This window comes from Halichoerus grypus, chromosome 4 (genome assembly GCF_964656455.1).
Source record: "Halichoerus grypus chromosome 4, mHalGry1.hap1.1, whole genome shotgun sequence".
Taxonomy (NCBI): Eukaryota; Metazoa; Chordata; class Mammalia; order Carnivora; family Phocidae; genus Halichoerus; species Halichoerus grypus.
Window position 1 is genome coordinate 101,861,605 of NC_135715.1, and position 24,569 is coordinate 101,886,173.

Genomic DNA, 24,569 nt, shown 5'->3' on the forward strand with positions numbered 1-24,569 from the left:
GTCTGCCTTCAGCTCAGGTCGCGATCCCAGGGTCCTGGGATTGAGCCCTGGGTAGGGCTCCCCGCTCAGCAGGGAGTCTGCCTCTCCCTCTCCATCTGCCTCTCCCCCAGCTCAAATATTTGAGGGAGAGCATGAGAGAGAGAGAGAGCACAAGTGGGGGAGGGGGGAAGGAGGAGTAGGTAGGGATAAAGGTTGAAGGATAACTTCAGCCTCACTCTTGTTCTAGGTCTTTACAGCAGCAGAATATCATATTGAAAGCATAGCCACCAGCACACTGCAAGAGTACAGCAGGGGACAGGCATGGGAAGCCCACTGTACTCCACATATGTAATCAAAGTTACTAATGCAAATGATGATTTACAGCATTTACTCCTCAGATTAAAATTAGGTTTTTGGGGGCTCCTGGGAGGCTCAATCAGTTAAGCATCTGACTCTTGATTTTGGCTTAAGTCATGATCTCAGGGTTGTGAGACTGAGCCCTGTGTCAGGTTTTGCACTGGGCATGGAGGATGCTTGGGATTCTCTCTCTCCCCCTTCCTTTGCCCCTCCCCCCACCTCTCTCCCTCTCTTAAAAGAAAAAAGAATTAGGTTTTTGGCTAAAGAAATGAAGAAAGGTTTCTGATTAAAGAGAAGTTTTAAGAAGAAGTAAAGCTACATTATATGTTCAAATGTTATCTTTAACTAGAAATCTTTCTTATTTCTTCATCACAGTGAATCCATCTTAACATGACAATAAATGAATTTTCTTTAAAAAACATAAACCCATAGGACAGAGGGAGAAAATAGCAAGCAAATTTCAGAAGGTGAAACCAGATGCACAACTGAAAAGCACCTTAGCAGACCTAAAAGTGAAACCCTACTTCAGCGAAAATAAAGCTGAAAAGCAATGTGACTGGTACTGAGGAACCCCCAAAGAGCTCAGAAAGTGGCACAATAAGGTACATTTGCAAGTAGGGTAAAAATAGGGAAGAAAACAGTATGATTTGTTAAAAGCTTATGAAACAGTTAAACTCCCAGATTCCCTACTTCATACAATGTCCTCCCACACCCTATCAAAGGTCTGAGTATATCTTCTGGAGAGAGTGAAGCAGAGTATATCACTAGACAGAGAAAGATCACTAGACATTTAAGAACAACTAATAATATTAAAGACAGATAATATTCAAAACATACTAAAAGAAAGTTGAAGGAAATCATGACTATTTAAAGAGAAAATAACTCAAGAAAAACTGTCATTAATATTCTCAGAGAGGAGGGGTGCCTGGGTGGCTCAGCAGTTAAGTGTCTGCCTTCGGCTCAGGTCATGATCCCAGGGTCCTGGGATCAAGCCCCGCATCGGGCTCCCTGCTCAGTGGGAAGCCTGCTTCTCCCTCTCCCACTCCCCCTGCTTGTGTTCCCTCTCTCTCTGTGTCTGTCAAATAAATAAAATCTTAAAAAAAAAAAAAATTCTCAGAGAGGATATATCACCCATGAAGTAAGAACAGAATGCTAGTAAGAGGAAATACTCAGAGAACAAAAAAATAGCTCTTGAAAATTAAAAAATAATACCAGAGATCAAAAGCTTAACAGAATAGAAAGATACAGTTGAAGAGAATTCTAACAAAGGACAAAAAGATAATGAGTTGAAAACAGGAAAAAAGAGAAAGGAACATTAGACGATCAACTCAAGACATCCATTATCTGAATAATGTGTAAAGAATAAAAAGAGAAAACGAGGATATAAACAATACTGATATTAACAATTTTTAAAGTTCCCCAACTAAAGGAAGTTGAGTTTTCATATTGAATTGGCTCAGCCAGTGCCTAGCACATAATATGAAAGTAACTTAATAGATAATGCCTAAACCGGGAAAATAAAAAAGCTGCAAACAATCAACTGTCCAGAAAGATTTATTTCTTGATTATGAGAACCACAGTTTCCTAATGAAATTAATGTCACAAGAACTATGCTTTCTTTGCTATGCTGAATTTAAGTAACCTGCTTTAAGGATACTAATGAATAATTGTTCCACAGAGAGTTCAATTCAATTCCAACAAATATTTACTGAGTTCCTAATTTGTGGTAAGCTCTTTTGATAAAAAGACAAAAATGTCCTAAATTTAAAAGATCTCGAGCCTATGGAGGCTTAGTCCAAATTAAACTGTGTAAACATTTATTTATTCATATAGATGAAAGACTGTCATATAAAATAGGAGGTAATCTTATTCTAGAGGACATTCTAGAATAATAGGACCAACAGGATCATAGGACCAATGGGAAGAAAGTATAGATGGAAAAATTTCATCTCAATACTAGTTTTCCCATGGTAAGAATAAACCAATTTTAAGTCTTATTATAGAACTACAATAATCAAAGCAATGTGGTGTTTGTCTAGAGTTGGTATATGAATCAACAGAACAGAATAGAGTGGAGAAATAAACCCACACATACATGATCAATTGATTTTCAACAAACATACCAGGACAATTTGATGGAGAAAGGACAGACTTCTCAACAAATGGGTACTAGAGTAACTGGACATGGAAAACAGAACAAAACAAAACCCTCAACCTCTATCTCATACCATATATAAAAATATACAAAATTTAAGTTGAAATGTATCATAAAACTATCGCCTTAACTGTTAAGCATCTAGAATAAAACCCAAAACATAACTATTGCTCCTTTCTAAAACCCAAAATGCAGTTCTATATTAAACTGAAATGTATACTAGCCCAGAACAATTTAATGGTACATACTGAGCTATAGCATAGCTGCTTAGTTGCATTTGAGATTTTCTAGTCAATTGTGTAATGGAAATTTCTTTCTTCTAAAAGTTACCGGTATTACTTTCTGAGAAATGAATCACTATATATTAAATGTAAAAATTCTTATACCAAATAGGATAAACTTTTGACTCCCTTTATTCATTTGTAGATTAAGTGGAATAATACCTAGTTTTATCATTTACTCTTAACATTCTGGTCAGAGGGAGAAGCAGACTCCCTGCCGAGCAGGGAGCCTGATGCGGGACTCGATCCAGGGACTCCAGGATCATGACCTGAGCCGAAGGCAGTCGCTTAACCAACTGAGCCACCCAGGCGCCCTACTCTTAATATTCTGTAATCTAGCCACTTTGGGATGGTCTTAGGATGTTTCCCAGATAATCTGTTCCATTTCCTGACCCCTCCCTGCAAACAAAATGGCAGTGACACTTTATCCTGATTTTTTTCTTTTTGGTTTATGCCTATTCCATCTTAATTAAATATGTATAAATAAAAAGAAAACTATATGTAAGAGATAAAAATACAAATTTGTGGGGAGGTCTAGGTGGCTCAATCAGTTAAGTGTCCAACTCTTGGTTTCAGCTCAGGTCATGATCTTGGAGTCATGAGATCAAGCCCCGCGTCAGGCTCTGTGCTCAGTGTAGAGACTGCTTGAGATTCTCTCTTGCTCTCCTTTTGCCCCTCTCCCTGCTCATGCTCTCTCTAAAATAAATAAAATCTTAAAAAAATACATAAATTTGTGGAAGAAAACAAAAAAAATCTGTGATATTGAATTAGTCTTTTCTTAGATAAGACACAAAAAGCACAAACTACTGAAAAGCTGATCAATTGGGCTTCATCAAAATTAACATCTGTTCTTCAAAAGACACTTGCTAAGATAAGTCACAGGCTAGGAGAACATGTATGTACTAGCCAGCAAAAGACTTGTATCCAGAATATATAAATAACACTTATAGTTCAATAATACAATTATTAAAATGGACAAAAGATCTGAATAGATATTTCACCGAAAAGATGTACAGATGGCCAAGAGGCACACAAAAATGTGCTCAACATCATTAGTCATCTGAGAACTGTAAATTAAAACCACAATAGGATACCATTACACAACTAGTAGAATGACTAAAATTAAAAAGATTTAGAAGGCCAAATCTTTGCAAGGATGCAGAGTGACTGGAATTGCTGGTGCAAATCAAAAATATACACCCACTTTAAAAAACAGCACAGTAGTCTCTTATAAAGTTAAACATAAATTTGCTATATGTCATAGCAATCCCACCCACCCCTGAGTATTTACACAAGAGAAATAAAAACATGCCCACACAAAGACCTGTGTGTGTACATCTATAGTAGCTTTACTCATAGCCATAAAAAACTATAAACAATCCAAAGTGTCCATCAACAGGCAAATGGCTAGATAAATTTTGGTACAGCCCTACAATGAAATACTACTCAGTAATAAAAAGGAATGATACATTCAGCAAATGGATCAATCTCAGAAGTATTATGTTAATAAGAGAAGCCAGGCACAAAATGCTACACATTGTATGACTCCATTTATATGAAGGTTTAGAATAAACAAAATTATAGGGACACAAATCAGTTGTTGTGAAAAGTTAGATTTGTAAGACGTGACTGTTCACAAAAGGGTACAAGGGAGCTGCCTAGGATAATGGAAGTCTTCTCTACCTTGACTTTGGCGGTAGTTACAAAATTGTATAAAGTTATCCAAACACACTGAACTGCAAACTTTAAAAGGGTGAATTCTACTATATGTAAATTATACTTGAATAAACTTGTCCTTAAAAATTTTTTAATTAATAAACCATCACGGTACTATAAATAAAGATGTCGATATGATTCCAACTACTGAGATTATTTATAAATCTTTGAAGAGACAATATTCAATTTTAAAGAACAGAGTCTTCTTAAGAGTTAAAAAAAAGTAACAAGAGAATATTAGAATAAGAAAAATGAAGCTAGCAGGAAATCAAAGATACTAAAATAATACACTTAAGCAAATCTCAATTACACAACTGGGATCTTAACTGTCAAAATAATCCCAAATAGACCATAATAAAAAATAAGAATTCAAATATGTCTAAAGGAATTTTAAAAATAGTCATTCAAATACATGAAAATGGGGAGTTTTAATGCTCTTAAAAGGTTATAAAAATGGAAATGCTTTTTTTCCTCTAAAATTTCAAGTTGAATAATCAGAAACCAAACCCCCTGCACAGTGACCCATAAGCAGGAAAGATATCATGAGCGTCCTGAGGAGCGAGGGCTTAAGCACCGCATCAGGCACCCTCCCTTCCTGGTCTGGAAATCTGCACCAGGAAGAGGAGCCCCCACAACATCTGGCTGTGAAAGTCAGCAGGGCTTTACTCCAGGAGAGCCAGCAGGCTATTGGAAACTGACTCTGTTTTAAAGGACACTACACAATATCACTCATTCTGAGACACAGCAGAGAAGGAGTGATATGAAAAGTGCCTGAGCCACATGTAAGACAGATTAAATTTTAGGGAGTATGCAAGAGGAACTTCTCCAAAATGGAAGGACTGGTAAGTACCATTTTTCTTCCCTCATTCGTGCAGAAGGGTGAGAGCTGTGGCACCCTCTCCCTACCCTGTTAACACTACTTGTCCCCATGCTGGACTTCTCCTGTGAACCCACCCAGCTCACCAGCCTGCCCTGGCTGGCATGCCTCCAAAGAATTCCTGCCTCATCAAACCTGGCAGGCAGTATCAGTGGGGCCACCAAACCCCAAAACAACAATGTTCAAAGTGACTACCACCCTGCCACACCCACAGGGCAGCCCTGGCCAAGACTCTGCACCCGCCAAAGCAACTCCTTGGGGAAGGGGGAAGGGCCACACCCATCAGCACATCAATAGCAGCTGCAGCAAGGCGTCTCAGCCAGCTGTTTGGGGGCTAACCCCACCCAATAGCCAGCCCACAGCAGCTACAGCAAGCCACTGTAGCCAGCCCCACCCATCAATGCAAGGGCAGCAGTAAGCAGCCCACACATGGAACAACTCTGGAGTACTTGGTTCTGGTGACCAGGGGGGATTGAGCTCCTAGGGCCCATAGGGTACTCCTACACAAGGCCACTAACTTCAAGATAAAGAGACATAGCTGAGCTAATACATACTAACAAACACAGAGAGACAAAAAAGAAAAGACAGAGGAACATGTAGCAAATAAAAGAATAAAACTAAACCTCAGAAAATAACTAAACAAAATGGAGATAACCAATCTACCTGATAAAGAATTCAAAGTAATGATCATGAAGAAGTTCACCAGACTTGAGAGAAGAAGGGTTGAATTCACCAAGGACTTCAACAAAAAGAGTAAAAATATAAAAAAGATCCAATTAGAGCTGAAGAACTCAATAACTGAAATGAAAAATACACTAGAGGGACTCAAAAGGAGATTAGATGATATAGAATAGATCAGCAATCTGGAAAATAGGTTAGTGGAGATCATCCAAACTGAACAACAAAAAGAAAAAAATGTATTAAAAAAATAATAAGGATAGGTTAAAGGACCACTGAAACAACATCAAGTACACTAACATTCACATTACAGGGCTCCCAGAAGAAGAGAGAGAAAAAGGCAGAAAACTTATTTGAAAAAATAATGGCTGAAAATTTCGCTAATCTGAAGAAGGAAACACACAATCAGGTAGGGGAAGCATGGACAGTCCCGAGCAAGATGAATTCAAAGAGATCACCACCAAGATACATAATAATTAAAATGTGAAAAAATTAAAATAGAGAATCTTAAGAGCAGCAAGAGAAAAGCAACTAGTTATGCACGAAAGACCCCTCCCAGCCATAAGGCTATCTATCACCAGATTTTTCATAGAAACTTTGCAAGCTACAACTCACAACCAAGAATAATCTACTGGTAAGGTTATCATTCAGAAGTAAAGGAGAGATAAAGAGCCTTCTAGAAAGAGAAAAGTAAAAGGCATTTATCACACTAACGCAGCCTTAAAATAAATGTTAAAGGGACTTCTTTAAGCAGAAAAGAAAAAGCCACAACTAGGCGTACCTGGGCGGCTCAGTGGGTTAAGTGTCTAATTCTTGATTTCGGCTCGGGTAGTGAGATCAAGCCCCGAGTCTGGCTCCGTGCCCAGTGAGTGGGGAGTCTGCTTGAGATTCTCTTTCTCCCTCTGCCCAGCCCTCCCTACACTCATGCGTGTGCTCTCTCTCTCTCTCTCTAAAATAAATAAATAAATCTTAAAAAAAAGTCACAACTAGAAGAAAATTACAAAAGAAATAATTTCAATGATAAAGGAAACATATGCTAAAGGTAATTAATTATTTATAAAGCTAGAATGAACGTAAAAAGACAAAAGTAGTAATTTTAATTATGTCTACACTAGTTGCTTTACCTACAATAATTAATTAAGAGATACACAAAATAAAAAGATGTAAATTATGACATCAAATACATACAGCAAGGAAGGGGGAAATAAAAACGTAACTTTTAGAATGTGTTCAAACTAAGCATCCATGAACTTAAAATAGATAGCTATGTATTTATAAGATGTTATATATGAACATCATAGTAATCACAAATCAAAAATCTACAACAGATACGCACACAAAAAAGAAAAAGTACTCCAAGCACAGCACTAAAGAAAGTCATCAAATCACAAAGGAAGAGTACAAGAAAACAAGAAAGGAACAGAGAACTACAAAAAGAATTAGGAGGCAATAAACAAAATAGCAGTAAGTACATATCTATCAATAATTACTTAAAATGTAACTGGACTAAATGATCTAATGAGAAGACACACAGTGAACGAACAAATTAAAAAAAAAAAAAAAAAAAGACCCATTTATATGCTCCTACCAGAGACTCACTTCAGACCTAAACGCAGATAAAGACTGAAAGTGAAAGGAAAGAAGATAATATTCCATGCAAATGGCAACAAAAATTACCTTGGGGTAGCAATATATATATTAGACAAAACAGACTTTAAAACAAAGACTGTAATAAGAGACAAAGAAGGGCAGTACATAATGATAAAGGGATAAACCCAACAAGAGGATATAACAATTGTAAATATCTATGCTCCCAACATAAGAGCATCTAAATACATAATACACATATTAATAGACATAAAGGGAGAAACTGATAATAATATAACAGTACGAAAAAACTTAAACCCCTTACATCAAAGGATAGATCATCCAGACAGAAAATAAAAAGGAAACAGGGGCGGGGCGCCTCAGTCGTTAAGCGTCTGCCTTCGGCTCGGGTCATGATCCCAGGGTCCTGGGATCGAGCCCCGCATCGGGCTCCCTGCTCCGCGGGAAGCCTGCTTCTCCCTCTCCCACTCCCCCTGCTTGTGTTCCCTCTCTCGCTGTGTCTCTCTCTGTCAAATAAATAAATAAAATCTTTAAAAAAAAAAGAAAAAAAAAAGGAAACAGGGGCTTTGAATGTCACATTAGACCAGATGAACTTAACAGATTTATACAGAACATCCTATCCAAAACAGCAGAATACACATTCTTTTCAAGTGAGCATGTAACATTCTCCAGGACAGATCACATGTCAGGCAACAAAACAAGTCTCAATAAATTTAAGAAGATGGAATCATACGAAGTATCTTTTCTGACCACAGTGGTATGAAAGTGGAAATCAGTTACCAGAAGAAAACAAAACAAAACAAAAAGCGAGACATGCACAGAAGCTAAACAACATGCTACTAAACAGACAATGAGTTAACAAAGAAATCAAAGAGAAAATCAAAGGATAACTGGAGACAAATGAAAATGGAAACAAAATTTTCTGGAATTGTTGGGATGTAGCAAAAGCAGTGCTCAGAGAGAAGTTTATAGTGATGCAGATCTATAGTGATGCAGGTCAAGAAACAACTAAAATCTCAAACAATCTAATCTACACCTAAAGGAAGTAAAAAAAAAAAAAAATCAAAGTCCAAAGTTAGTAGAAGGTAGGAAATAACAGTATCAGAGTGAAAGTAAATGAAATAGAGACTAAAAAGTAAGAAAAGATGAATACAACGAAGAGTTGGTTCTTTGAAAAGATAAAACTGAAAACTTTTAACCAGATAAGTCTAGCTAAAAAAAAAAAGGAAAAAGAGAAAAGAAAGAAGACTCAAAAATGAAAAAGGAGAAGTTACAATCAAAGCCACTGAAACAAAAAATTGTAAGATTTCTACAAAAAATTATATGCCAACAAATTGGACAAGCTCAAAGAAATGGATAAATTCCTAGAAACATATAATCTTCCAAAACTGAATCAGGAAGAATCAGAGACCAATTACTAGTAATGAAATTGCATTAATTATTAAAAAAAACCAAACAAACAACAAAACCAAAACAAAGAAACAAAAGTCCAGAACCAGATGGCTTCCAGGACCAGGTGAATTCCACCAAACACTTAGAGAAGAGTTAATAACTATCTCTATCAAACTATTCCGAAAAAATAGAAGAGGAAGGAATTCTTCTAAATTCATTCTACAAGGCCAGCATTACCATGTTGCCAAAACCAGAAAAGATATTACCAAAAAAAAAAAAGAAAGAAAGAAAAAAGATTACAAGCCAATATCCCTAATGAGCATGGATTGGACATGAAATTCCACAACAAAATATTATTAAGCTGAATTCAACAATACATTAAAAGGATCATGCATCACAATCAAGTGGGATACATTCAGGGGTGCAAGGACAGTTCAATATCCACAAATCAATCAACAAGATAAACCACAGTAATGAAATGAAGCTGAAAATTATACGATCATCTCAATAGACGGAGCAAAAGCATTTAACAAAATTTAACATTGAGTCATGATAGAAACTCAAAAAAGTGGGTATAGAGAAACATACCACAACATAAGGCCATATATGACAGGCCCACAGCAAACATACTCAGTGTTAAAAAGCTGAAAGCCTTTCCTCCAAGATTAGAAAGGAGACAAGAATGCCCACTCTTGCCACTTCTATTCAACATAATATTGGAAGAAGTCCTAGCCAGGGCTAATATCATACTCAATGATGAAAAGCTAAAAGTTTTTCCTCTAAGATTAAGAACAAGATAAGATGTCAAATGTCACCATTTTTATGTAACATAGTACTGTTAAGTCCTAGACACAGAAATCACACAAGAAAAAATAAGACATCCAATTGATAAGGAACAAATAAAACTGTCATTCTTTGCAGTGACATACTACATATAAGCAACCCTAAAGATCCACCAAAAAAACTATTAGAATTAATAAATAAATTCAATAGGGCGCCTGGGTGGCTCAGTCGGTTAGGCATCTGCCTTTAACTCAGGCTGTGATCCCAGGATCCTGGGATCAAGTCCCGCACTGGGCTCCCTGATTCACAGGGAGCCTGCTTCTCCCTCTGCCTCTCTCTCTCTGTGTCTCTCATGAATAAATAAAAATAAAATCTTTATAAAAAATAAATTCAATAAAGTTTGAGGATACAAAATTAATACATAGAAATAAGTCGCATTTCTGTATACTGATAACAAACCAGCAGAAAGAAGTTAAAACAATCCAAATTACAATAGCACCAAGAAAAACCCTAAAAATTAATTTAACCAAGGTGAAACTGAAGATGACATATAAATTAAAATATATACCATGCTCATAAATTAGAAGAATTAATATTGTTAAAATGTACATACTACCCAAACAATCTACAGATTCAATGCAATTTCTATCAAAATACCAGCACCATTTTTCATAGAACCACAATAAATAATCCTAAAATTTGTATGGACCCCCAAAAGACCCCAAATAGCCCAAGTTATCTTGAGAAAAAAGAACAAAGCTAGAGGTATCACAATCCCTGATTTCAAACTATACTACAAAGCTACAGTAATCAAAACAGTATGGTATTAGCACAAAAACAGAAAGATAGATCAATGTAACATAATAGAGAGTCCAGAAATAAACTCATACTTATTTGGTCAATTAATGTACAACAAAAGACTAAAGAATATACAACAGGGGGGGTGCTGGGGAGGCTCATTCTGTTAAGCATCTGACTCTTGATTTCAGATCAGGTCATGATCTTAGGTTTATGAGATTGAGCCCTGGGTGGGCTTTACACTCAGTGGTAGTCTGCTTCTCTCCCTCTCCCTCTGCCCCTCCCCCTGCTCATGCCCATGCTCTCTCTCTCTCTCTCTCTCTAAAAAATAAATAAATAAATCTTTAAAAAAAAAAACAACAATGGGGACAAAGAGAGACTCTTCAATAAATGATGTTGGGAAAAGTGGACAGCTATATTAAAAAATTAAAATTGAATCACTTTCTTATACTATATACAAAAATAAACTCAAAATGTATTTAAAATCTAAATGTAAGACCTGAAACCATAAAACTCCCAAAAGAAAACATAGGCAGTAAAATCTCAAACATGAGTCTTAGCAGTATTTTTTTGGATCTGTATCCTTGCGTAAAGGCAAAAAAAGCAAAAATTAACAAGTGGGTGTACATAAAACTAAAAAGCTTCTGTACAGCAAAGGAAATCATCAACAAAATGAAAACCTACAGAATGGGAGAAAATATTTGCATATCATATATCTGATACAAGGTTAACATCTATATATATGTAATTTGAAGATTTCATTTATTTATTGAGAGAGAGAGAGAGCATGCATGTGCACACAAGCTGGGAGAGGGGCAGAAAGAGAGGGAGAGATGTCAAGCAGACTCTGCGCTAAGCACGGAGATAGAAATGGGGCTCAATCTCATGACCCTGAGATGGTGACCTGAGCTAAAACCAAGAGTCGGACAAATGAGCCACCCAGGCACCCCCAAAATATATTTTAAAAAACCACATATGAGTCCATACCAAAAATAAAACAATCCAATTAAAAAGTGGGTAGACATTGTACCAAATGAATAGACATTTTTCCAAAGAAGACATATAGATGGCTAACAGATAGAAAGATGCTCAACATCACTACTCATCAGGGAAATACAAATCAAAACTGCAACAAGATCTCAACTCACACCAGTCAGAATGGGTACTATCTATAAGACAAGAAATAACAAGTATAGGCAAAGATGCGGAGAATGGGAACCCCTGTGCACTGTTGGTGAGTATGTAAATTGGTTCAGCCACTAGGGAAAACTATAGAGTTTACTCAAAAAATTAAAAATAAAAATACCATATAACCAATAATTCCACTACTTGGTATTTACCTAAAAAAAAAAAAAACACACTAATTTGTAAACATATACGCACCCCTATGTTTATGATAGCATTATGTACCATAGCCAAGATATGAAAGCAACCTAAGTGTCCATTAATAGAGGAGTGTATAAAGAAGATGTGGTATGGTGGAATATTACTCAGTCATAAGAAAGGAATGAGATCTTGCCATTCCAACAACATGGATAGACCTAGAGACTATTATGCTAAGACAAATAAGTTAATAAATAAGGAATGAAAAGTACAACACAGGTAATATAGTAAATAACATTGTAATAATGTTATGTGATGATTGATAATAGCCACACTTATCATGGTGAGCACAGTGTATAGAACTGTTGAATCACTATAATGTAAAACTGAAACTACTATAACATTGTACGTCAACAATACTTCAAGAAAAATAAAAAAATAAAGATATAAGTATCATTCTGTGATATAATCAGTAAAAAACAAAAACAAAAAAAATGAAATCTTGCCACTTGCAAAAAGGGTGAACCTAGAAGTTATCACACTAAGTCAAAGAAGTCAGAAAAACACAAATACCAAATAATTTCACCTATATGTGGAATATTTTTAAAAAATGAAAAACAAAACAAAACAAAACAAATAGAAACCAGAGTCATAAATACAGGGAACAAACTGGTGGTTGCCAAAGGGGGGCAGATAGCGGAATGTGTTAAATAAGTAGTGGGGATTAAGAGGTATAAACTTCCACTAAATACTCCAATCAAAAGACACAGGGTGTCAAAATGGATAAAAAAAAAAAAAGACCCATCTACATGCTGCCTATAAGAGACACATTTTAGACCCAAAGACACCCGCAGATTGAAAGTGAGGGGATGCAGAAACATCTATCATACAAATGGATGCCAAAAGAAAGCTGGAGTAGCAATATCTATATCAGACAAAATATACTTTAAAACAAAGACAGGGGCTGCCTGGGTGGCTCAGTTGGTTAAGTGTCTGCCTTCAGCTCAGGTCATGATCTTGGGGTCCTGGGATCAAGTCCCACATCAGGCTCCCTCTCAGCAGGGAGTCTGCTTCTCCCTCTCCCCTTCACGCCCCACTCATGCTCGCTCTTGCTTGCTCTCTCTCTCAAACAGATAAAATCTTTAAAAATAAATAAATAAAAATAAAATAAAATAAAACAAAGATGGTATCAAGAAAGAAAGAAAGACACTATAATAATAAAGGGAACAATCCAACAAGAAGATATAACAATTATAAATATTTACGCACCCCATATGGGAGCATTCAAATACATAAAACAATTAATAACAAACATAAAGTAACTAATCAATAATAATACAATAATACTAGGGGACTTTAATATTCCACAGTATTTGCTTTGAATGATACACTAGACCTGATGGATATAACAGATATATTCAGGACATTCCATCCTAAAACAGCAGAATACACTTCTTTTCAAGTGCACATGGAATATTCTCCAAATATATCACATATTAGGCCCCAAACAAGCCTCAATAAATTTAAGAAGACTGAAGTTATATCATGCACCTTTTCTGACCATAACACTATGAAACTAGAAGTCAACCACAAGAAAAAATCTGGAAAGAACACAAATACATGGATGTTAAATAACACGCTACTACACAATGAATGGGTCAACCAGGAAATCAAAGAAAAAGTTAAAAAAGTACATGGAAACAATGGAAAATAAAAACACAATGGTCCAAAACCTCTGGGATACAGCAAAAGTGGTTCTAAGAGGGAAGTTTAAAGCAATATAGGTCTACCTCAAGAAGCAAGAAAAATCTCAAATAAACGACCTAACCTTATACCTAAAGCAGCTAGAAAAAAACAACAAACATAACCTAAAACTGGCAAAAGGAAGGAAATAATAAGATTAGAGCAGAAATAAATGAAATAGAAACTAAAAAAAAACAACAGAACAGATCAATGAAACCAGCAGCTGGTTCTTTGAAAATATCTGTAAAATTGATAAAACCCTGGTCAGACTTATCAAGGAAAAAAGAGAAAAGACTCAAATATATAAAATCACAAATGAGAGAGGAGAAATAACCAACCCCACAGAATTACAAACAATCACAAGAGAATATTATGAAAACCTATATGCCAACACATTGGACAACCTAGAAAAAAATGGATAAATTCTTAGATATAAACTACATATAAACTACTATAACATTGTACGTCAACAATACTTCAAGAAAAATAAAAAAATAAAGATATAAGTATCATTCTGTGATATAATCAGTAAAAAACAAAAACAAAAAAAATGAAACAAAAAATTTCTTAGATATAAACTTACATATAAACTAACAAAACTGAGACATGAAGAAATAGAAAATTTGAACAGATTGATAAGTAGCAAAGATATTCAATCAGTAATCAAAAAGCATTCAACGAAAGTTCAGGACCCGATGACTTCACAGGCAAATTCTACCAAACATTTACAGAAGAGTTAGTATCTATTCTTCTCAAACTATTCCAAAAAATAAAAGAGGAAATAAAAATTCCAAGTTCATTCTATGAGGCCAGCATTACTCTCATACCAAAACCAGATACAGACATCACTAAAAAAGAGAACTATAGGCCAATATCCCTAATGAATACAGATGCAAAAATCCTCAACAAAATACTAGCAAACCAAATTCAACAATACATTAAAAAAAAATCATTCACCATGATCAAGTGGGACTTATTCCTGGGTTGCAAGGGTGGTTCAATATTTGCAAATCAATCAACTAGCAAACCAAATTCAACAATACATTAAAAAAAAAATCATTCACCATGATCAAGTGGGACTTATTCCTGGGTTGCAAGGGTGGTTCAATATTTGCAAATCAATCAACATGATACAACACATCAATAAGAGAAAGGATAAGAACCACATGATCATTTCACTAGATGCAGAAAAAGCATCTGACAAAGCACAACAACCATTCATGATAAAAACCCTCAACAACGGGGGCGCTTGGGTGGCTCAGTCGGTTAAGCCGCTGCCTTCGGCCCAGGTCGTGATTCCGGGGTCCTGGGATCGAGTCCCACATCGGGCTCCCTGCTGAGTGGGGAGCCTGCTTCTCCCTTTCCCTCTACCTGCCGCTCCGCCTGCTTGTACTCTCTCTCTTTAATAAAAATAAAAAATCTTTAAAAAAAAAAAAAAAAAACCCTCAACAAAGTATGTATAGTGGGAACATATCTCAACGTAATAAAGACCATATATGAAAAACTCAGAGCTAACATCATCCTCATTGGGGAAAAACTGAGAGCTCTTCCCTTAAGGTCAGGAACAAGACAAGAATATCCATTCTCACCACTTTTATTCAACATGGTACTGAAAGTTCTAGCCACAGCAATCAGACAAAAAAAGAAATCAAAGGCATCCAAATTGGTAAAGAAGAAGTAAAACTGTCACTATTTGCAGATGACATGATATTATATAGAGAAAACCCAAAAGACTCCACCACAAAACTGCTAGAACTAATCAACAAATTCAGTAAAGTCACAGGATACAAAATCAATGCACAGAAATTTGTTGCATTTCTATACATCAATAATGAAGCAGCAGAAAAAAAATTAAAAACACAGTCCCACTTATAATTACAACAAAAATAATAAGATACTGAGGAATAAACCTACCCAAAGAAGTAAAAGGCTGGTACTTTGATAAAACACTGATAAAAAAAACTGAAGATGACACAAAGAAATGGAAAGACATTCCATACTCATGCACTGAAAAAACAAATGTTAAAATATCTATAGTACCCAAAAGAATCCACACATTTAATGCAATCCCTATCAAAATACTAACAGCATTTTTCACAGAATTAGAACAAACAATCCTAAAATTTGTATGGAACCACAAAATTTAAAAAATAAATAAATAAATAAAGACCTGAATAGCCAAAACAATCTTGGAAAACAAAAGCAGAGCTGGAGACATCACAGTTCCAGACTTCAATTTATATTACAAAGCTGTAGTAATCAAAACAGTATGGTGCTGGCACAAAAATAGACATATAGATCAATGGAACAGAATAGAAAACCCAGAAACAAACCCACAATTTTATGGTCAATTCATCTTCAACAAAGGAGGCAAGAATATCCAATGGGAAAAAGACAGATTCGTCAACAAATGGTATTTAGGAAAACTGGACAGCAATATGCAGAAGAATGAAAATCAACCACTTTCTTATACCACATACAAAAATAAATTCAAAATGGATTAAAGACCTAAAAGTGAGACTTGAAACCATAAAAATCCTGGAAGATAACACAGGCAGTAACATCTCTGACATTGGCTGTAGCAACTGTTTTTTAGATATGTCTACGGAGACAAGGGAAAACAAAAGAAAAGTAAACTACTAGGGCTACATCAAAATAAAAAGCTTCTGCACAGCAAAGGAAAACAATCAACAAAACTAAAAGGCAATCTATGAAATGGGAGAAGATATTTGCAAAAACATATCCAATAAGGGGTTAAAATCCAAAATATATAAAGAACTTTTAAAACTCAACAGCCAAATAATAATCAAATTTAAAAATGAGAAGACATTAATGGATTTCTCCAAAGAAGACAAACAGATGGCAAAGATGACATACAGACACATGAAAAGATGTTCAACATCACTGATCATCGGGGAAATGCAAATCAAAACTACAATAAGAATCACCTCACACCTATCAGAATAGCTAAAATTAACAACACAAGAAACAAAAGGTGTTGGCGAGGATATGGAGAAAAAGAACACTTGTGCACTGCTGTTAGGAATGCGAACTGCTGCAGCCACTGTGGAAAACAGTATGAAGGTTCCTCAAAAATTTCAAAATAGAGGGGCGCCTGGGTGGCTCAGTTGTTAAGCATCTGCCTTCGGCTCAGGTTATGATCCCAGCCCCGCATCAGGCTCCCTGCTTGGTGGGAAGCCTGCTTCTCCCTCTCCCACTCCCCCTGCTTGTGTTCCCTCTCTCTCTCTCTGTCAAATAAATAAATAAATAAAATATTTAAAAAAATTTTTCAAAATAGAATTAAACCTACGATCCAGCAACTGCACTACTAGGTATATATCCAAAGAATACAAGAACACTAATTCAAAGGGATGCATGCACCCCAATGTTTATAGTAGCATAATTTGCAACATCCAAGATATGGAAGCAGCCCACAATTGATGAATGGATAAAGAAGATGTGATATATATCTACAACAGAATATCACTCAGACATAAGAAAGAATGAAATCTTGCCATTTGCAACAACATGGATGGATCCAGACAATATAATGCTGGGGTTCCTGGGTGGCTGAGTTGGTTAGGTGTCTGCCTTCGGCTCAGGTCATGATCCTGGAGTCCCAGGATCGAACCCGCATTGGGCTCCCTGCTTCTCCCTCAGCCCCTCACCTTGCTCGTGCTCTCTCTCTCACTCTCTCTCTCTCAAATAAAATCTAAAAATATAAAATAAAAATAAAGTTAAAAAAAAAAAGTTTAGACAATATGATGCTAAGCAAAATAAGTCAGTCAGAGAAAGACAAATACCTTATGATTTCAGTCATACATGGAATTTAAGAAACAAAACAAGCAAGCAAAGGGGAAAGAGAGAGAGAGAGAGACAAACCAAGAAGAGACTCTTAACTCTAGAGAACAAACTCATGGTTACCAGGGGGGATGCGTGAAATAGGTGATGGGGATTAAAGAGGGCACTTGTTGTGATGAGCACCATGTGATGTATGGAATTGTTGAATCACTATATTGTACAGATGAAACTAACATAACACTGTATGCTAAGTGTAATTAAAATAAAAACTTTTTTAAAAAGCTTTAAAAAGTACATGGAAAACCTTATATAAAGTGTGGTGTTGGAGGAAATGAAAATTTTATGCAAAATGTTTGCATATATGTAAACATGAATAGTAGCTAACTGTGGCAGACTGTATTGTCTAAAAGTGACTACAGCAGTATCTCCCATTACACACGTTTTTCTTGCAAGGTGATGTTGACTCTCCTCCTTAAATTAGGTGGGCCTGTAACTACAGCCAAAATAACACGAGGTGATTTTGACTTTCGAGGCTATTATAAAACAGAATGCAGCTTCTGCCTGATCCTCTTAAAATGCTTGTTCTTAGAATTCAGTCACCATGCTGTGAGGGTTTGAAGAGATCCCAGTGAAGAGCCAGAATCAACTACAAGGCAGATGACTAAGAAAGCCTTCAAGATGACTGCAGGCCCGCCATTGTCTGACCACAACTGCAGGAGAGAACCATTAGAGATAATAAAACAATAACTGCTGTTTTAAGCTACTAAGCTTCCTGGCAATTGATTATGTAGCAATAAATAATCCAAATAATAACAATCACTTAGTACCCAATCTGTGTCGGGCACTGTGCCAAATGCTGTACTATTATCATTTTATTTCACCCACACAACTGTTTAATGAGTAGGTGTTATTATTATCCACTTTTTGTAATGAGCAAAATGAGATTAACAGAGGCTAAATATAAGGCCACAATAAGTGGTAGAGCTGGTTACTGAAACAAAGAACTCCCTTACTTCAAAGTTTTTTGCATTAGATATTTTCTATGATTATAATAATAACCGTAATAACTCATTTATTGAGAGCTTATATGCCAATCACTTTTTGAAGTACTTCACATGTACTAATAACTCTTTTAATCCCCACAAACACCCTATAGAATGGAGGTATTACCATTATTTTCCTTTTATAGATTAGAAAGTTGAAACAGAGAACTTAAGTAATTTGCCCAAAGTCAAACAGCTAATTAGTCTAAGGGCCACCATTTAAATTGAAGCAATAAAGCTTCAGAGCCTTTTCATATCGCTTTTATATTATTCTTACAATTATACAGAGTTTCAGCTAAAATAGGATAAGAGATTAAATTTATCCTCCCACCTAAAACAACCAAAAAAACCCATGCAAAATACATATATATGTTTTTTAAAGATTTATTTATTTATTTTAAAGAGAGAGCACAGCAGGGAGGGGCAGAGGGAGAGGGAGAAGGAGAGTCTTAAGCAGACTCTGTGATGAGCATGGAGCCTGACGCGGGGCTCAGTCCCATGACCCTGAGATCATGACCTGAGCCAAAACCAAGTGCCAGACCCTTAACTGACTGAGCCACTCAGGTGCCCTGCAAAATAAACAATGGTTTTTAAGACATTGCACATGAGCCAAAAAAGGGCCGTGATTTCTGAACAACAGGTCAAAGGACATGAGCCCTACAAGTGCTAAAGGTTACTGCATGGAGAGAGCTTCCAAGAGGAACACACTGGTAGTCTCCACAGTCTCCTTGAGCGGAGACGATACTAGGAATGTGGGGAGATGAAGATCAAATTTCACAGGGTTGAGTAAAGAGGAAAGAGCTGCCCAAAGAGAGAGCTCCAGATATCTACAGAATCTGTCCAAGTACTGATCAGGGAATGCCCAAATCCAAGGAAACACTCACTTGAAATATTGGAGAGAACAACCTCCAGACCAGGAATAGTTTCTGCTCATAATTCATGGAATGTTGGGAACTCAGAAAGGTCTTGCTTCATAGCAAGGCAAAATCAGCCCTAGATTCAACACTGCTTTGGTCCTACTTGAATATGTTTTTAAAGACCCAAAAGAACCAAACCATTTCTAGATAAATTAGCTGGGTCCTAGAACAAAGCTCAACAATATTTATAAGAATATAAAAGTATCTAGTACCAACATGCCTCTGCTGTTAAAATACTTCGGTGATTTTTCTTCATCATTAATTTTTGTTAGAATTGCAGTCACCCATATGTTAATTAGTGTGGGCATGGCTGTAATAGCAAACAGACCCCAAAGTGTATAAATATTCAACTAAAAAAGGAATTTATTTCCCAATTATATAGTAATACAACAGGGGTGTCTCTGGTTGGTAAGCACCTCTTGTCTATCTAATTCAAGGACACAGGCTCCAGGAGGATCTGCCATTTTCTAGCTTTTCCATCTGGCTGGCAGAAGGGGAAAGTGAAGGAACACATTCGGAAAGTCTCTTTTTTGCTAATATTTCATTGCCTAGAATTCATTCACATGATTTTACTTTTACCTATAAGAAAGGTGAGGAAATGTATCCAGCTGTATACCCAAGAAGAAAAGGAAATGGATTTGGGGTGAATAGCTATCAGTCTTGTCATAGCCATTCTGTCAAAGCACTATTTATAACAATTTATTTTTAGAGGAAAGATGGGAGTTGCTTTGAGGCAGACTGTGTCAATCTAGTTAATCTTGTGCGTGAAGGAATTCTCATTCATCCTGGAAGGTTCCAGCCACCTAAAGCTCTGGTGATTTTTCCAAGGAATCCAGAAAGTCACACTTACTAATTGATCTGAAATTAGACCATCGCATTATGTGATGCCTGGCAAAGATTTTCGGTAGGTGGGAAGTACAGAAGTGAGGTAAACAGTCTATTCCTAGAGAACCTCAGACTATCCCTCTACTGATTACCTCTGAGTCTCTTTCTGATTCAATAATCTGTCACCTCTAACATAAGAACGCCTTTCAAATGGTCCCTAGCTTTTGAAACACGACTAGAAGGGGCAGGTTTGGGGGGAAAAATCACTAAATCCAGTATTTTTAAACTGAGATACAATTCACATACCACAAAATTCACTTTTAAACTGTATAATTCAGTGATTTATAGTATATTCACAAAGTTGTAAACTATCACCACTATGTAATTCCAGGAACTTTTATATAAATGTAATCATATATGTGGCCTTTTCACTAGCTCCATTAATTCAGCATATCTTCAAGATTCATCCATGTTGTAGAGTATATCAGTACTTCATTCCCTTTGAAGATGAATAATATTCCATTGTATGGATATACAACTTTCATTCATGAATTTATCAGTTAACAGGCATTTCCCTTGTTGCAATAAATGGGAGCGCATGTATCTTCTCAAGTTAGTGTTTTCATTTTCTTTGGATAAATACTCAGAAGTGGAATTGCTTGAATATATGGTAGTTCTATTTTTAATTTTTTGAGGAACCTCCATACTGTCTTCCATAGTGGTGGTACCAATTTATACTCCCACCAACAGTGCCCATGGTTCCCTTTTCTCCACATCCTCACCAATACTAGTTATTTTTTATCATATTGATAATAGTCATTCCAAGTGTGAGGTGGTACCTCATTGTGGTTTTGATTTGCATTTCTCTGATGATCAGTGATTTTGGACATCTTTTCATGTACCTTTTGGCCACCTGTATGTCTTAATTGAAAAAATATCTATTCAGATATTCTGACCATTTTTTAATCAGATTGTATGTTTGTTTTTGATATGGAGCTTTATGAGTTCCTTATGTATTTCGGATATTAACCCCTTAACAGATATATGATGTGAAAATATCTGCTCCCATTTGGAAGGTTACCTTTTCATTTTGTTGATGTTTTCCTTTGCTGTGCAGAAAGTTTTAAATTTTATATAGTCCTACTATTTATTTTTTGCTTTTGTTGCCTATGTTTTTGGTGGCAAAAAATCAATGCCAAGACCAATGTCATGGAGCTTACTGCCTATGCTTTCTTCTGGGAGTTTTATGGTTTCAGGTCTTACGTTCAAGTCTTTAATCCATTTTATTATTTTTTTTCTTTACTCCACTTTAGGTTAATTTTTGTATATGGTGTAATAGAGTGGTCCAGTTTTCTCAATACCAATAGAGACTGTCCTTTTCCCATTGTATATTCTTACTTCTTTTACAGGAGATAACTGATCATATATGTTCATGGGTTTATTTCTGTGCTCTATTCTGTTCCATTGATCTATGTGGCTCTTATGCCAGTATTATACTGTTTTGATTACTATAGCTTTGAAATACAGTTTGAAATCAAGGAGTGTGATGCCTCCAGCTTTGTTCTTCTTTCTCAAGATTGCTTTGACTACTCAGGATCTTTTGTGCTTCCATACAAATTTTAGGATTGTTTATTTCAGTGAAAAATGCCACTGGAATTTTGATAGGGACTTCACTGAATCTGTAGATTGCTTTGGGAGTATGGACATTTTAACAATATTGATTCTTCTAACACATGAGTATGAAATATCTTTCCATTGGTTTGTGTCTTCTTCAATTTCTTTCTTTTTTTAAAATTTTTATTTATTTGACACAGAGAGAGAGAGCACAAGCACCGGGGAACAGCAGGCAGAGGGAAAGGGAGAAGCAGGCTCCCTGCAGAGCAAGGAGCCTGTGCAGCACTCTATCCCAGGACCTTGGGATCATGACCTGAGTTGAAGGCAGACACTTAACTGACTGAGCCACCCAGGCACCCCTTCAATTTCTTTCATTAATATCTTATCATATTAATAAGATCACAACCTGAGCTGAAACCAAGTGTAAAGGTCTTTCACCTCCTTGGTTAAAGTTATTCCTAGGTATTTTATTCTTTTTGATGCAATTGTAAAAAGGATTATTTTCTTAACTTCTCTGAGACTTTATTATTAGTGTATGGAAATGCAACAGACTTTTGTTATACTGATTCTGTATCCTGTAACTTTACTGAATTTACTGATCGGTTCTAACATTTTCTTGGTGTAGTCTTTAGGGTTTTCTATATAAAATATCATGTCATCTGTAAATGTGACAATTTTATTTCTTCCTCTCTTATTTGCATGCTTTTTATTTCTTTTTCTTGTCTAACTGCTCTGGCTAGGACTTCCAAAACTATGTTGAATAAAGTGGCAAAAGTAGACATCCTTCTATTGTTCTTGATCTTAGAAAGCTTTCACCTTTTCACCACTGAGAAAGATCTCAGCTCTTGGCTTGTCATATATGGCCTTTATTAAATTGATGTACGTTCCTTCTATACCCACTTTGTTGAGAGTTTTTATCATGAACTAATGTTGAATTTTGTCAAAGACTTTTTTGGCATATACTAAGACGCTCATATGATTTTTATCCTTCATTTTTTTAATGCGGTCTATCACATTGATTGATCTGCAGATGTTGAAACATCCTTGCATTCCTAAAATAAAGCCCACTTGACCATGGTGTATGATCCTTTTTTTTTTTTTAAGATTTTATTTATTTTAGAGAGAGAGAGCACATGCACATGTGAACATGAGTGGGTTAAGGGGCAAAGGGAGAGGGAGAAAGAAAATCTCAAGCAGACTCCCCACCGAGCAAGGAGCCCGATGTGGGGCTCGATCCCTGGGGCTCAATCCCACGATCCTCAGATCATGACCTGAGTGGAAATCAAGTTGGCCGCTTAACAAACTGAGCCACCCAGGTGCCCAGATCTTTTTTTATCTTCAAAGACTTATTTATTTATTCGAGAGAGAGAGAGAGAGCACGAGTGGGAGGGCAGAGGGAAAGGGAGAGAAAATCTCAAGCTGACTCCATGCTGAGTGTGGAGTCCAACACAAGGCTCAATCTCACAACTCTGAGATCATGACCTGAGCTGAAACCAAGAGCTGGATGCTTACCAACTGTGCCACCCAAGCTCCCCAGTGTATGATCCTTTAGTGCATTGCTGAATGTGGCTTTCTAATATTTTACTGGATTTCTACATCTGTGTTAGTCAGGAGTATTGGCCTTTAATTTTGTTTCCTCGTGGCATTCTTGCCTGGTTTTAGTATCAAGGTAATGCTTGTCTTATAAAATAAGTTTGGAAGTATTCCCTCCTATTGTTTGAAGAGTTTAAGAATAATTATTAACTCTTCTTTGAAGACTTGGTAGAATTCAACAGTGAAGCCATCTGGTCATGGACTTTTGTTTGGAGGTTTCTGATTACCTATTCAATCTCCTTACTAGTAATCAGTCTGTTCAGATTTTCTACTTCATGATTCAGTCTTTATCCATTTTATCTAGGTTGTCCAATTTCTTGGCATATAATTGTTCATAGTAGTCTATTATGATCCTTTGTATTTCTGTCATACCTTTCATTTCTGATTTTATTTGTAGGAGTTTTGAAGTAGGGAAATATGAGTTTTTCTTTTTCAAAATTGCTTTGACTATTCTGGGCATCTTACTCCATATGAATTTTATGATCAGCTTGTCAATTCTACAAAAAAAAAAGGTAGCCAGAATCTTGATAGGGATTGCACTGAATCTATAATATATATTGGTTTTAGACGTACTGTTTTGACATATCTATTAAACGTGCAAATGGAGATGTTACGAAGTCTAGAGTTCACAGTAGAATAATACATCAATTGCTCAGTAACATATGATTGGTACTACAGGGATACTGAGCACCATCGATGAAAAAAATGTGATGCAAGTTTCAATAAACATTACTTGGAATCTGAAAAGTTTATGATAAAAAATAGAAATCTATTATAATACTATAATATTAAAAAAATAAAAAACACCCTGTATTAAATTCAATTGTATCACTTGATGTGAAGTTGGGGTCTGGGAGCAAACAAGCAAGACAGAATTCTTGAGATGTTTTCAGTGCAAAAAGGTGGTTTTATGGGGCGCCCGGGTGACTCAGTCGGTTAAGCATCTGCCTTCAGCTCAGGTCATGATCTCAGGGTCCTGGGATTGAGCCCCACATCAGGCTCCCTGCCACTCCTCCTCCTTGTGCGTGTGTGCTCTCTCTCTCTCTCTCTCTCTCTCTCTGTTAAATAAATAAATAAATCTTTTTT

At 36.1% G+C, this 24,569-nt stretch overlaps 1 protein-coding gene across 3 annotated transcripts in view; it reads right to left on the bottom strand.

The window, feature by feature from the left end:
• ZRANB3 (zinc finger RANBP2-type containing 3) overlaps positions 1-24,569 on the bottom strand; it is a 309,431-nt gene that overhangs the window by 215,574 nt on the left and 69,288 nt on the right. Inside the window, exon 1 of one of the 3 annotated variants that reach the window (XM_078070720.1) lies at positions 6,825-6,926. The exons of the other annotated variants lie outside the window; for them this stretch is intronic. The gene's annotated coding sequence lies outside the window, so the exon portion shown is untranslated. Of the gene's footprint in view, positions 1-6,824; positions 6,927-24,569 lie in introns of those variants that run through there. 3 annotated transcript variants of the gene reach the window in all.